At 40.4% G+C, this 11,283-nt stretch overlaps 1 protein-coding gene across 4 annotated transcripts in view; it reads right to left on the bottom strand.

Moving 5' to 3' along the window:
- The window catches only part of LOC117170549 (methyltransferase-like protein 25), a 146,530-nt gene that overhangs the window by 86,629 nt on the left and 48,618 nt on the right, over positions 1–11,283 (bottom strand). The gene's annotated exons all lie outside the window — the stretch shown is intronic.

An 11,283-nucleotide genomic window follows, 5' to 3' on the forward strand; every position in this document is an offset into this window, starting at 1 on the left:
CCTAATACACTACATTACAAGAACCTACACTGTGAGAGTGCTTGCGATTAGCTAAGAAAAGTATTTGTAAAATTCCGGTTTATATTTGATCCACCCTCGTATAAGAAATAAATGGAATAAGAAACAAATTATTTTTATTCTATCAGTTTATAAACCTTCATTCAAGACAATATGCAGTTTTCCTGATCAGTTACTAAAACGTAAAAAATGTTTATGCACAAAATTTCAGTTTTTCCATACTTTGAGCTCTGGAAATTTTTGAAGAAAAAAGTGCATTTCCTCCCACTGTGCCGTGAAACCCTCATGTGTCTTGAGGACATGAACCGATCCAAGGATGACAGCTTTTTGCATCCATTTCGCAAGTTCCTTGTCATATTATCCGCACGCTTGAAGAACGATATCAGACCCCGACTGTTCAACGGAGACATCTTTCCGAACATTGTAGTTCCAGAAAATTTAGCACTTCTCGTTTGGATAACCATTTGGACACGCTCCAAATCTATCGCTGGGAACTTCTTGACCTGAAATGCGGTCGCGGTATACTAACGTGGAAATTACACCGGCCCGGAACGCGAAAATGAAATCCTCTATATCTGAATTGAGCCCTGATGATTTAAAAAATGCCCAAGTTTCTTCGTTTGACAAGAACTGTCCTTCTACATTTTTGTAAAAGTTTCCGTGCATTTTCTTGTCAAGAAGCTCTTAGCGGAATTTCTCAACTTCTGCTTTCTTCACTTTGACCTTCAGAAAAGAAGCACTGAGATGAAGTGAGGCACTTTCCTCACTTCGGATGTTGAAGTTCAGGACAAGGGTTTCGCCCGACTGGTTCACTGCTTTGTAAAGTAACACTCCTTAGCCAACCATCTCGTGGTTCCTGAAAATTTGTAGGTGAGGGTTATGCCATTTGCAACGATACATGCTTCATTTAGAACACTTCGATTATGGAGACACTGGGGATTCAGAAGTGTCCACCTTGACGGCCTGAAATGTATGATCCCGGAACAGACGAATTTATATTCAAGCTCTTGTGCACATGCATGATTTTACATGTGGCTATGTCAAGGGCCTCAAGCTAGATCGTCGCCCTTTGAAGTATCCAAACGAGTATAGTAGAACGGGGACAGCAAGCATATTAGCCACAGATACCATGTTCAACGCCGACAGATTTAAAGACCAAATCTTCCGAACCAAATGCTTGTATTTGTTTTGAAGAGACTTCTTCACTGATGTTGTCATAAGTTTGTCATAAGAATAACCACGAGATTTTGCTGGGAGCAATTGCTAGTATGAAAAACTGCACCCACTCCCAGCGAAATCGTGATAAAATTTCAGCCGTAACCACGCCTCACGATCGTGAGATAAATGGTTACAGTCGGTCGTAACTCCCTTCTAAGGTACCTCTCTTTTCATTCTTCTTGGCAATGATGTTTTTGTCAACTCATGCCAAAAATTCGATAAAAAAACATGGTTCAGTTCTTGAAGTCAAGGAAAATTCTATCAGGCCTCAAATGCGGGACTGAAACAATTACCGAGAATATGAAATTCCATTATATGCGGTACTTCTCATTCTCAAAAATCGAGTAGATTTCTTTGCAGCGTTTAGCTGAGCGGTATTAAGGCCAATGCTGTGAGATTCACAGAGATGGTAATGAAGCAATTTTTGCACGGCATTGTGCCTTTTGATGTAGGTCGGTCCCGCATGAATAGGCCAACATGATGGTATAAGTCCTAGATGCTTGGATGCGCATGAGACGCTCTGCAGTTATCACTGGGAATGTCTTGACTCAAAATGTGGCAACGGTATTTTATAGTGGAAATAAAAGCATCTGGACATGACAAAAAAAGCCTCCGTGTATGACTTCATTCAGGTGGATTTGAAGAAATTAAACGTTTGCAACACAAAAGCACTTTTGCCCAGTTTTTTGAACTTCCTAACCATTCTAAGAAGAGGGTCCATTACATTTGCGAGTATATGTGCTGTACCCAAAATAATAGTGTTGAGAACACATTCAAGATTCATTATTCCGCGACCACATTGACAGCGTGAGATGTAGAGCTGCGGAACTGAAGACTTAAGTTGCATGATTTTGCTCACGTGCATAACCTTTCGTGTCCCGGTATTACGGAATCTGAACTCATCCTTCGTCCATGGAACCACTTGAAATAAATAGAATACTATCGGGCCGGTAAGCATGTTCATTTGCAGATTCTTTGCGGCCCTGTGGTTTGCCCACGTATATAAAGGTCTCTCCAGGGTCAACATGTCGTATAGCGCTTCTGTCAATGAGCTCAGGGTCTTTGGGGATGCCATTAAATTTTCCTCGCTTCAAATAAATTTGGCGACTTTTTCTAAACCGAACTCCATTTCAAACTCCTAAAAGTATTTCTCGAAAATCCCCAGAGCTAAATACAGTTGATTTTTACTTTTAGCATAGAACCTCAGATCAACCATGTAAAATACAAAGAGTGACCTTATTTTTCCGACGAAAAGTTTACGAAAAAAGTAGCCTTGGGAATGGCGAGGTACGAGAGACCTCATGATATGCGGATGAATCTTCAAGCTTTCCGAAAGACAGATGATAAGTCTATGGGAGGTCGAATCAAAAGCTTTCCGGTAATCAGTCCAGGCCGCCGATACGTCATGCTGGGTGAATGCTACGTCTTTACATACATGTCGTCGATGAGCAGGTTCTCCCGACATCCTGCTACGCCTTTCTTTAAGCCGCATTATTGATACTTTTCTTCCACACAGGTACGATTGTTCAAACAATCCTATCCTTTAGGATAGCTGTGAGGATCTTATACAGTGTGTTCAGGCAAGTGATTGGTCTGTAATTCTTCGGTTCAACTAATCTTGGACAGGTGTACTGTGCGCCCTTTCACCAATCACTCCGGAATACGCTCTTCCTACTTTAGATATGTGGTAAAAATGCGGACCAGATTCTGATGGGTTGAAGGAAACTTCATTTACCAGAAGGTCTTGATACCATCTGGTCCCGGAGCGGAATAGTTCTTCATGCGTCTTAAAACTTTTTTCACCTCCTCGGTCGTGATGGGTGGGCATTTTTTCTCAGGTGTTATGAGGGCATTGCACAACTCTCCCCTAAATGCTTCGAACTCCTCCGGTTTGGAAGTGTCGAGATGGGTCAGAGAAAGATGATTGGTATTCTCTGACCCACCTCTTTCTCCGCTCTGGACTTTTCCGCAATTCGCGCGCGAACGGTCGAACCGTGGCGGTGCAAATTTCCACCCTGCGACGTTGGAAATTATTCGATCGGTATGGCACATAGTAAATAAGCAGAATTCTATAAAAAATACATATTTTCTGCTCAACCTGCTTCCGCCATGAAGAAATCCATGCTGGACGTAAATTTCCCATCGTCGATAGTGAAATTAGGTACAGGTCATAAGTCAATACACACAACATTTTAAGGCTAGGTCTCCCTGAACTTTTCTATTATACTTAAACATCCTTTATAGTTATTGAAAATTGTATCAACTTATATATTTATACAGTAAAACGCACACACATTAGTATATTATATATAATAGCATTTTGATATAATTTCCAAGTTAGCCAACCTCTTTAAAAAACGTTACAATCTATATGACATGCAAAACAAGAATGGAAACAAAAGAAATGCGTACCAAATGGTAAGAGGCCATTCAGGCGTCTCCGGAACTCACCGTTTGGTACGACTTCCACTTGCTAGTCCCAAATCGTCCAGACTTACGTCCTGCAAATAATTTTGCGGCGTTCGTCCGTGCGGACTTACTTCCTCGCGATAAAAAGGCACACAAGGCAAAATTTACATACACTTTCGTAGACGTAACGCCCCAAGTAAATTTACCACCTGACGTACACTTAATCTGTCCTACGCCGATTGTTCGGAATTGATTGACATGTTATTAAGTACATCGTTTTATTTTAATTTTACTCATTTAATATCGGCTTTTCCATTTAGACTCTAATTTTACTTATTTACATTTTAATGGAATTCTAATTTTACATTGTTTTCGATTTCTTCTTTTATCCTTATTCCTCTATCGTTGAGTCATATAGAATAGAAGAACCTCTGTTTTATTTTGACATTGTTACCTAAAGTGAAATTACACTAGATTGCAAATAAGTACTGTAGCATCATACATTAATCATACTATAAAGTCGAACCTCCATAACTCGAACAGCAAGGGACCGAGACATAAGTTCGAGTTATAGAGGTGTTCGAGTTACGGAATGGAGCATTAAATTTGGCAATGGGGTATTACATAAATAAGCATATCTAACGTTCGAATAATTGTTGGTCGTGAAAAGGACCGATTGTTTATAATGTAGAGTGATGAGGGGGACGGGGGGATTTTATTTTTTTGTAAATTTTGCAAGACATTCCAAAGCTTCACTGGTGGTTGGGACTACTGGAAGTGGCTCTTGATATTCTTCTTCTTCATCGGGTAATTGTGGAGTCATTTTCGCATTGACCTCTTCTAAAATCTCGGTCCGTAAGCTCGCCGCAAATACCTACGTCTTTGTCGATCCTCACGTACACTTTGTCCAACTTTGGTTATAAAAGAAGGCAAGGTAGGGCAATAAAGTCGGCGCGACAGTCATTGGGAAAATCCCAGAGACTGTTTTTGGGGAAAGCCAGAGACTGTCTGCGCTCTATTGACGGTTAAAGCCTACGCAAAATTATGATCTCGAATTCGAAATTTTGACTTAGGGAGGTTCGAGTTCCAGTTATAGAGGATTTTTTACATGTGTCGGTATAGTAATGCCAAGGCACCAGGACAAGAGTTCGAGTTAGAGAGAAATTCAAGTTATGGTTGTTCGAGTTATAGAGATTCGACTGTATATTGTAATTCGAAAATACACAGCATGCATAATTAGCAGCGGATTGTAAATATCACCAAAGCTTCTTTTACAGTGCACCACAATTGAAAGTCCAGAGGTCGGACTCTTCGGGAGAATGTTCACGAAGCTCGTAATCCAGTTCAGCCAGATCTTTAGGATTCAGAGAAACCCCTTTTCCGGAGTTCTTCGGCATGGTTTCGCAATCGCTTATGTGAAGAAATGGAAGAGCTCTGGGTGTTTCTCGCATCACAGAAAGTGCAGGCGCTCCATGTAAACTTTTCATTCAGGGGCCATATTGGTATCATAGCACTACAGCTGGTTGCCCGTGATATCGACATGAAAATCGTATTTGACGAGATGAAATGCCGATCGCGCCAATCAACTGGTTGGATTATGCAGGTTGTGTATCCAACGTAACGAAGTATCGTAAATAATTACCGCGAAGTTATATCCCTCTAGGTAGTGACGAAATTTTCTAACAGACCAAATCACGGATAACCTTACCATTTCCGTGACATCAATCTTTCTTTCCGCGTCCGAAATCGTCCTGCTCACAAAAGCGATCACCCTCTCAACACCGTCTTTCATCTGCGTTAAGACTGCTTCGAGACTTAGGTCGCTCGCGTCGGTCTCGAGAACGAATGGGACTTCGAAGTCGAGATAAGTTAAACCTCCGTTTACAAACTGGGGATTTTAAGGCACTAACGATATTTCAAATTGGAATATCTTTTTTTGTGAAAGTATGGAAGTTCGGTTCCCCCCTCTAAAAAATCTAGGTAGTAATAGGGTCACTTCATGTTCGTGGCGCTTTAGTTCGTCAGTTAACTTTTGAGCGGTGCGAGATGAAAGTGCGTAAATTATCATAAAAGCCCTTGTGTGTAAACCGCGTGTGTGTTTTCTCAAGTTAGTGAACATTAAATATTTTGCTTTATTCCATATTTTCTGGAATTTATATGAGCAACATAAAGTTTTCATATAATTCTGTTCCATTCTTCTACAATAAATATGGATTGCCATAAAATACCTACAGTTCAAAAACTGAATAGGGCTTCAAAATTCCTTGCGTGTGAACGGAAGGTCGGAAAACAAGTGTCTAAACGGAGGGTTAAGATCGGTGCTTTCACAATTTTTTCAACAAGCTTAGCAAATGCGCTTTCTTGTTCGGTTCACCATTTCCACGAGACGTTCCTTCTACGCAGTTCGTTCAGTGGTTCCGCATCTGTCGCGAAATTAGGTATATAATGACGGTGCTACGAGGCGCTTCCCAAGAACCGTATTAGTTGCTATATTGTTCTCGGGGCTGGGTAAGCGGAAAGGGGCTCCACCTTGTCCGGATAAACTTGCAGGCCCTTTTGATTTATCAAGAATCCGAGATACCGAACGTTGAGTCTTCTGAATTTACATTTCATTGGGTTTACAATCAGCCTACCAATTGTTGAAAATTCGCAGGGGCCCCTGCCAATCAAAAGGTCATCCTTTTGAATTGAGAAAGCCCCATTCTCGGGACTTAAACGCTGTTTAATCTCTCCTGTCTTCAGCCATTGGAATTTGGTAGAAACCCTACTTTAAATCTAGGGGGTTTATGTACTTCGCCGCTATTAGTTGCTCAAGAATCATGTCCATTTTTGGAAAAGGGTACGCATCCTTTTTAGCGACCTTCTTAAGCCTACGTTAGTCCCCGCAAAATCTGTATGTGCCGCCTGCCTTTCGGGCCATTACTACGGGTCTGCACATTTCCACATTATCATCCTTCTTCTCCATTTGAAACTCGATACCCTCCAGGGTACAATGGGGAACCGTTTCCGGGTAGTCTGCCATATACCAACTTCGTTTACTACCATCGTGTACAATACCGAATGTATGGATGAAGTCCATACCAAACAAAACCTGTTCACCCAAGGTCGGGACATTGTCAGCGACTTTGCTGATAAAAAAGCAAGAAAAAATTTTTTTAATTTATACTTCTATTGTTTTTAATTTGTTTAAGGTGCGTCATTTGGAGAAAATGTCAAAGTAGTATGTATAATCGCGAAGACGGTCTTGACATGTCATAATGTAGGAAGTATACTGCGTTCCAACAAGTTACATTTAAGGCAATAAAAATGTAACTAGTCATTTGATACTTTCCAAAAATAATGATTTAAACCATTTTCATGTCCAATATCTTGTCCAATCTAATGTTTTTATTAACAAACAATGTTTCCATCGACGCGACTTATGTACAGCGTATGTTATTTACGTAACAAAAAAATGTCATGATTTCTCTGCCCTTTAGTGGGCATCCACCACATTTTTAGCCTATAGGCGCCCCGCGGCTTAATCCGGCTCTGAAACCACCACATCGATAACCAGGGCCATACACCAATAAGGGAAAAATACCGTATAAGTTCTCTAAAGGTGCAAGAGACCATGTATTCTGAGATCGACAGGATGCTTGCTGAACGGATCATCAAGGAATCTGTAAGTGAATGGTTGGCTCAAATTGTGATGGCGAGGACTATTTCAGTTAGTATGCATGTCATTCAGCCTGACTGGGACTCCGGCCGCCTTTTAAGGCCAGGTTCCTCCAAAAAACAAGTTTTTTTTTTTAAATTCCATTTATTGTTAAAACAATATTTAAAAATTAATTTTTTTACAGATGAAAGTACATATATTAAACTACTTGAAACATTTTTTTTTATTGTGGCGGCTCCGAAAACAGCTGCTCAAACTCGTCTGATTTGTTGGTGAGTGTCATTTCTTGGAAACGAATCATCTGAAAGCAAAAAGCAAAACAGTTTCATATTCTGTATCGAATTGTCTCTGGTCGGAACTACAATAAAACATTTCCACCGAAAAATAAACAAAATGGCGGACTTTTTAATTTTCGACCCTTTTTTTGCACTTTTAATTGTTCAACACGCTTTTCGTTGCCCTTATCAGCGAACTACCTTGCTTGCAGGCCGATTTTGACACCCATAACTTCCATAATTTTTACTATCGGTAGAAGCCCTTCATTAAAAATGCAAGCAGCACTGAGAGCAGCAATTTCAACTGTTTCTTTTCTAACAAACTTGTGTTTAGTAGCTATATAATATTATATGCAACCAGGGCAGCTGCCGCCAACGTGGGTGCTCGAGCGGCCGAATTTACCGCTTTGGACGCGCACCGTCCTCCCTTATCTCTGCCTACTTCTCGGTCGCGCATACTTTCAGGACTAACTTTATATCATTTCTAAGAGTATTTTCTAGCAATTTATGGGAAAAATTTTTTTTCGATTTTTCGAAAATTGTTTGGAGGAACCTGGTCTTAAAGGTCTGAGAAAACTGAGTTCAGTTGTGTCGAAGTTGGATTCCTAGTGTTTGTGCTCAACGGACCGTAATTGAAGCAAAACAGGGATAAGATAACACCATCCCTCTCTGACCCTGCTTCTCATACCGTTAAACATCTTAGTAAGTTCATGGGCTTAGTCTTGGTACAGGAAGTTTATTCCAGAGTTTGTTAATGTTGTCAAACCTTTGACTAGACTGTCTAGACTCGATAAGTGCCTTTAGGAGGAGGAACAGCAAGAAGCAATCGATTCGTTTAAAGAAGCACTGACCTCTGCAGCCATTTTGACCTATCCTACTTTCGGAGACACCGTTGAGAATCCTTTTCATCTCCAAAAAGATGCTAGTGCCGTGGTTCTGGGCATGGTATTGACTCAGGTCCAGGCAGGTCAACAGCGATTTATCGCCTTCGTGAGTGACACCATGTCAGCCAACGAGAGCCAAGGCAGATTACAGACCTGTTGGTTCAGGATCTAGCAGCCTGAAAATTATTAGTCTCTGAAGAGTTGAGAAGTAAGGTGTTAGAGGTGGTCCATTCTGAGTCATAATCGGGTCAATTCAGGAGTCAGCAGTGTAAGGTCGAATAGTCTAGCCCGTTCGGCATGATGATTTAGCGCGTCACTGAAAACCCTTTGACGGCAATGGGCATTCACGTCATGGTCTTTACCAAATCCACCCAGATAATGGTACCGAGTTGCCAAATAAGCTTTTGAAATAGATGTATAAGACCATTGGAGTGGGATTTTAATTTTCGTTATTTGAGATTTCGTTACCCGAGCACAGGTTGTCTCTCGTTGTATACATTTTAAATATTGAGAAAGGAAAATGCGTCGGTAGAGAGCACATTCAGGACCTCAAACCATACGTACAAGACCTGCCGCGTGTGACCAATGTTGAGTAAGTAAACATTAGTTATAGGACTTACCCCTTGCATATCAGATTACCAATTCAATTATTGCAGCTAAGCTTAGCCGCAAACCTTCAGTCTGACGGGTGAGGAGGGAAGGGCACAAAACCCTCATGCTCCCGATTGCACCAACAGGCAATAGCGAGACCGAGTCAACCAGGGTAGCTAGACCTTGCCGTGCGAGGACAGTCCGATCGGTGAGCACGGAGGGGTACAGAACCCGCTCTTCCCTGATTCCATCACCATGCAACCACGAGATGTTGGACGAGGTTAAATGAATGTCAAATCGTGAAATATGATAACCTCACCAAGGAGAGATTGCTGAGGATAAAGGCTCCCAAGCACCGAGCTTACATAGGTCAAACACTCTATACCTGTTGGGCCTGTAAATAAACAGGCCATTTCCGGGGAAAGTGTGCAAAACCGGGTATCTCCGGGTTCATCTGCTTTAGATGCGGCGAGACAAGTTAGAAGAAGCCATGTTGTTTAATGTGCAGCGAATTATATGCTTCTGATATGGTGGACCAGAGCTCGAGGATCCACGAGGCATGTCACCCAAACCGGCTGCTCCTATCCCAGCTATAGGAGTTCTTAGTTTCCGAGTTTTTCGCATACCCGTTTTGATACTGCGTCGAATTGATGCAAGCTCTTTTGATTTCACCGAAACTTAATGTGAAATTTAGATATTAAGTTTAGATTTGCGAGTCTGACATTATAATTTTCATTCTGAGTTTTTCTCATGCGTGGGAATTTTAAATTTAAATAAAAAATGCAATTTGTGATTTTTTTGTCTTTGTTTATTGACAGAATAATAAACGCGGTATGGGAAAAGGAAAAGTTTACAAGTGATAAAAGGATGTGATGTAAATTCGCTGTCAATAGGGTAAAAAATAGGGTGTACAATACTTACCTTATTTATATAGTTCTACGTGATGAACCATTTCCGTGTTTTTTTATTTGTTACAACACAACGAATATGGTATGTGCAATAAAAAGTCTATTATTTTACATTAATCTTGTGATTATTATAATTTATGTCAAAGCAAGATTTTTTAATAATTCCATAAGTAATTTGAAAGATAACAGCAAAATCCTTTTATCGCTTGTACACTTTTCCTTTTCGAAGACGACGTTTATAAGTCTAAAACAAAATAATTATTTATTCAAACTGAATTGATACTGCTGCATTAGCCAATCATTCGGAATTGCCAATAAACGATTTACCGACATAGCGCATTTTCGTATGTAACGAGCTGCGAGACACGTTTGATTTTTATTGCGAATGAGTTTGAATATATTTAGAACATTATATGTTAATATATAGTAACGCAGAAGGAAAGTAGAAACTCTTGAGATTACTAGGTCTGTTTCTCACGCTTTAAAAATTCCAGAAATGAACATTTAATTTACCGAAACGAATCGCAGAAAATTAGGATATCCAGGCAAGTCACATGAAGTTTATAAATAAAAATCTGCAAATTGTAAACTTGAGACATTCGGAACAGACCACTTTCATTTTTAAAACCTTTCAACTGGGGCTTAAGCGGGGGTGAATCACCGCCCACAACTCGACCTGACCCAGCGATGTCTCGCGGTAGCGCTGTCATCAAGAATGCGCAAAAAGTCAGTCTAGCGTCGACTTTCGTTTTGTTCACCTGACTTTTCTTGAGAAGTCAGCGGCAAAAAAGGGTACAAATAAATTTTTACCTCATTAAATAAAATAATCAAGATTTTCAATGAAACGAAGTGAGAATAAACATAATAAAGTAGAGCTTTATTTATTATTTTATTTATTCTGAATATAATGATTAGGTAGTGGTATCAGAAGTAGTAACAATGGTCAAGGCTTAGTAGCTTCAGCCGTCTTTGTAGTAATCCGTTAGTCTCTTTAAGTAGTTCGGCATTAATCGGCTACCTGATTCTCGGAATACTTAGTACATAGGCCCTCATTCCGGCCCTACCCATAATTACTGATTATGCTAATCAGTAATTCAGGCGGATGCGTGGTTGAAAAAGAATCCATTTCGAGGACTTTGTTACTGTTATTTAACACCGGTCGTACAAAAAGGGTGATCGCCTCGTGGGGCCTACCGATCATGCTAGGCAGTCTGATAAGGACCTGAAAACTCTAAGAGATGGCATTAGTATTCACTAATGTGAACCATTTTCGTCGAGCTTGATCCTTCAAATGACGCCTGTCAAAACTTCAGCCATTTATG

Source organism: Belonocnema kinseyi, chromosome 4 (genome assembly GCF_010883055.1).
Source record: "Belonocnema kinseyi isolate 2016_QV_RU_SX_M_011 chromosome 4, B_treatae_v1, whole genome shotgun sequence".
NCBI lineage: Eukaryota > Metazoa > Arthropoda > Insecta > Hymenoptera > Cynipidae > Belonocnema > Belonocnema kinseyi.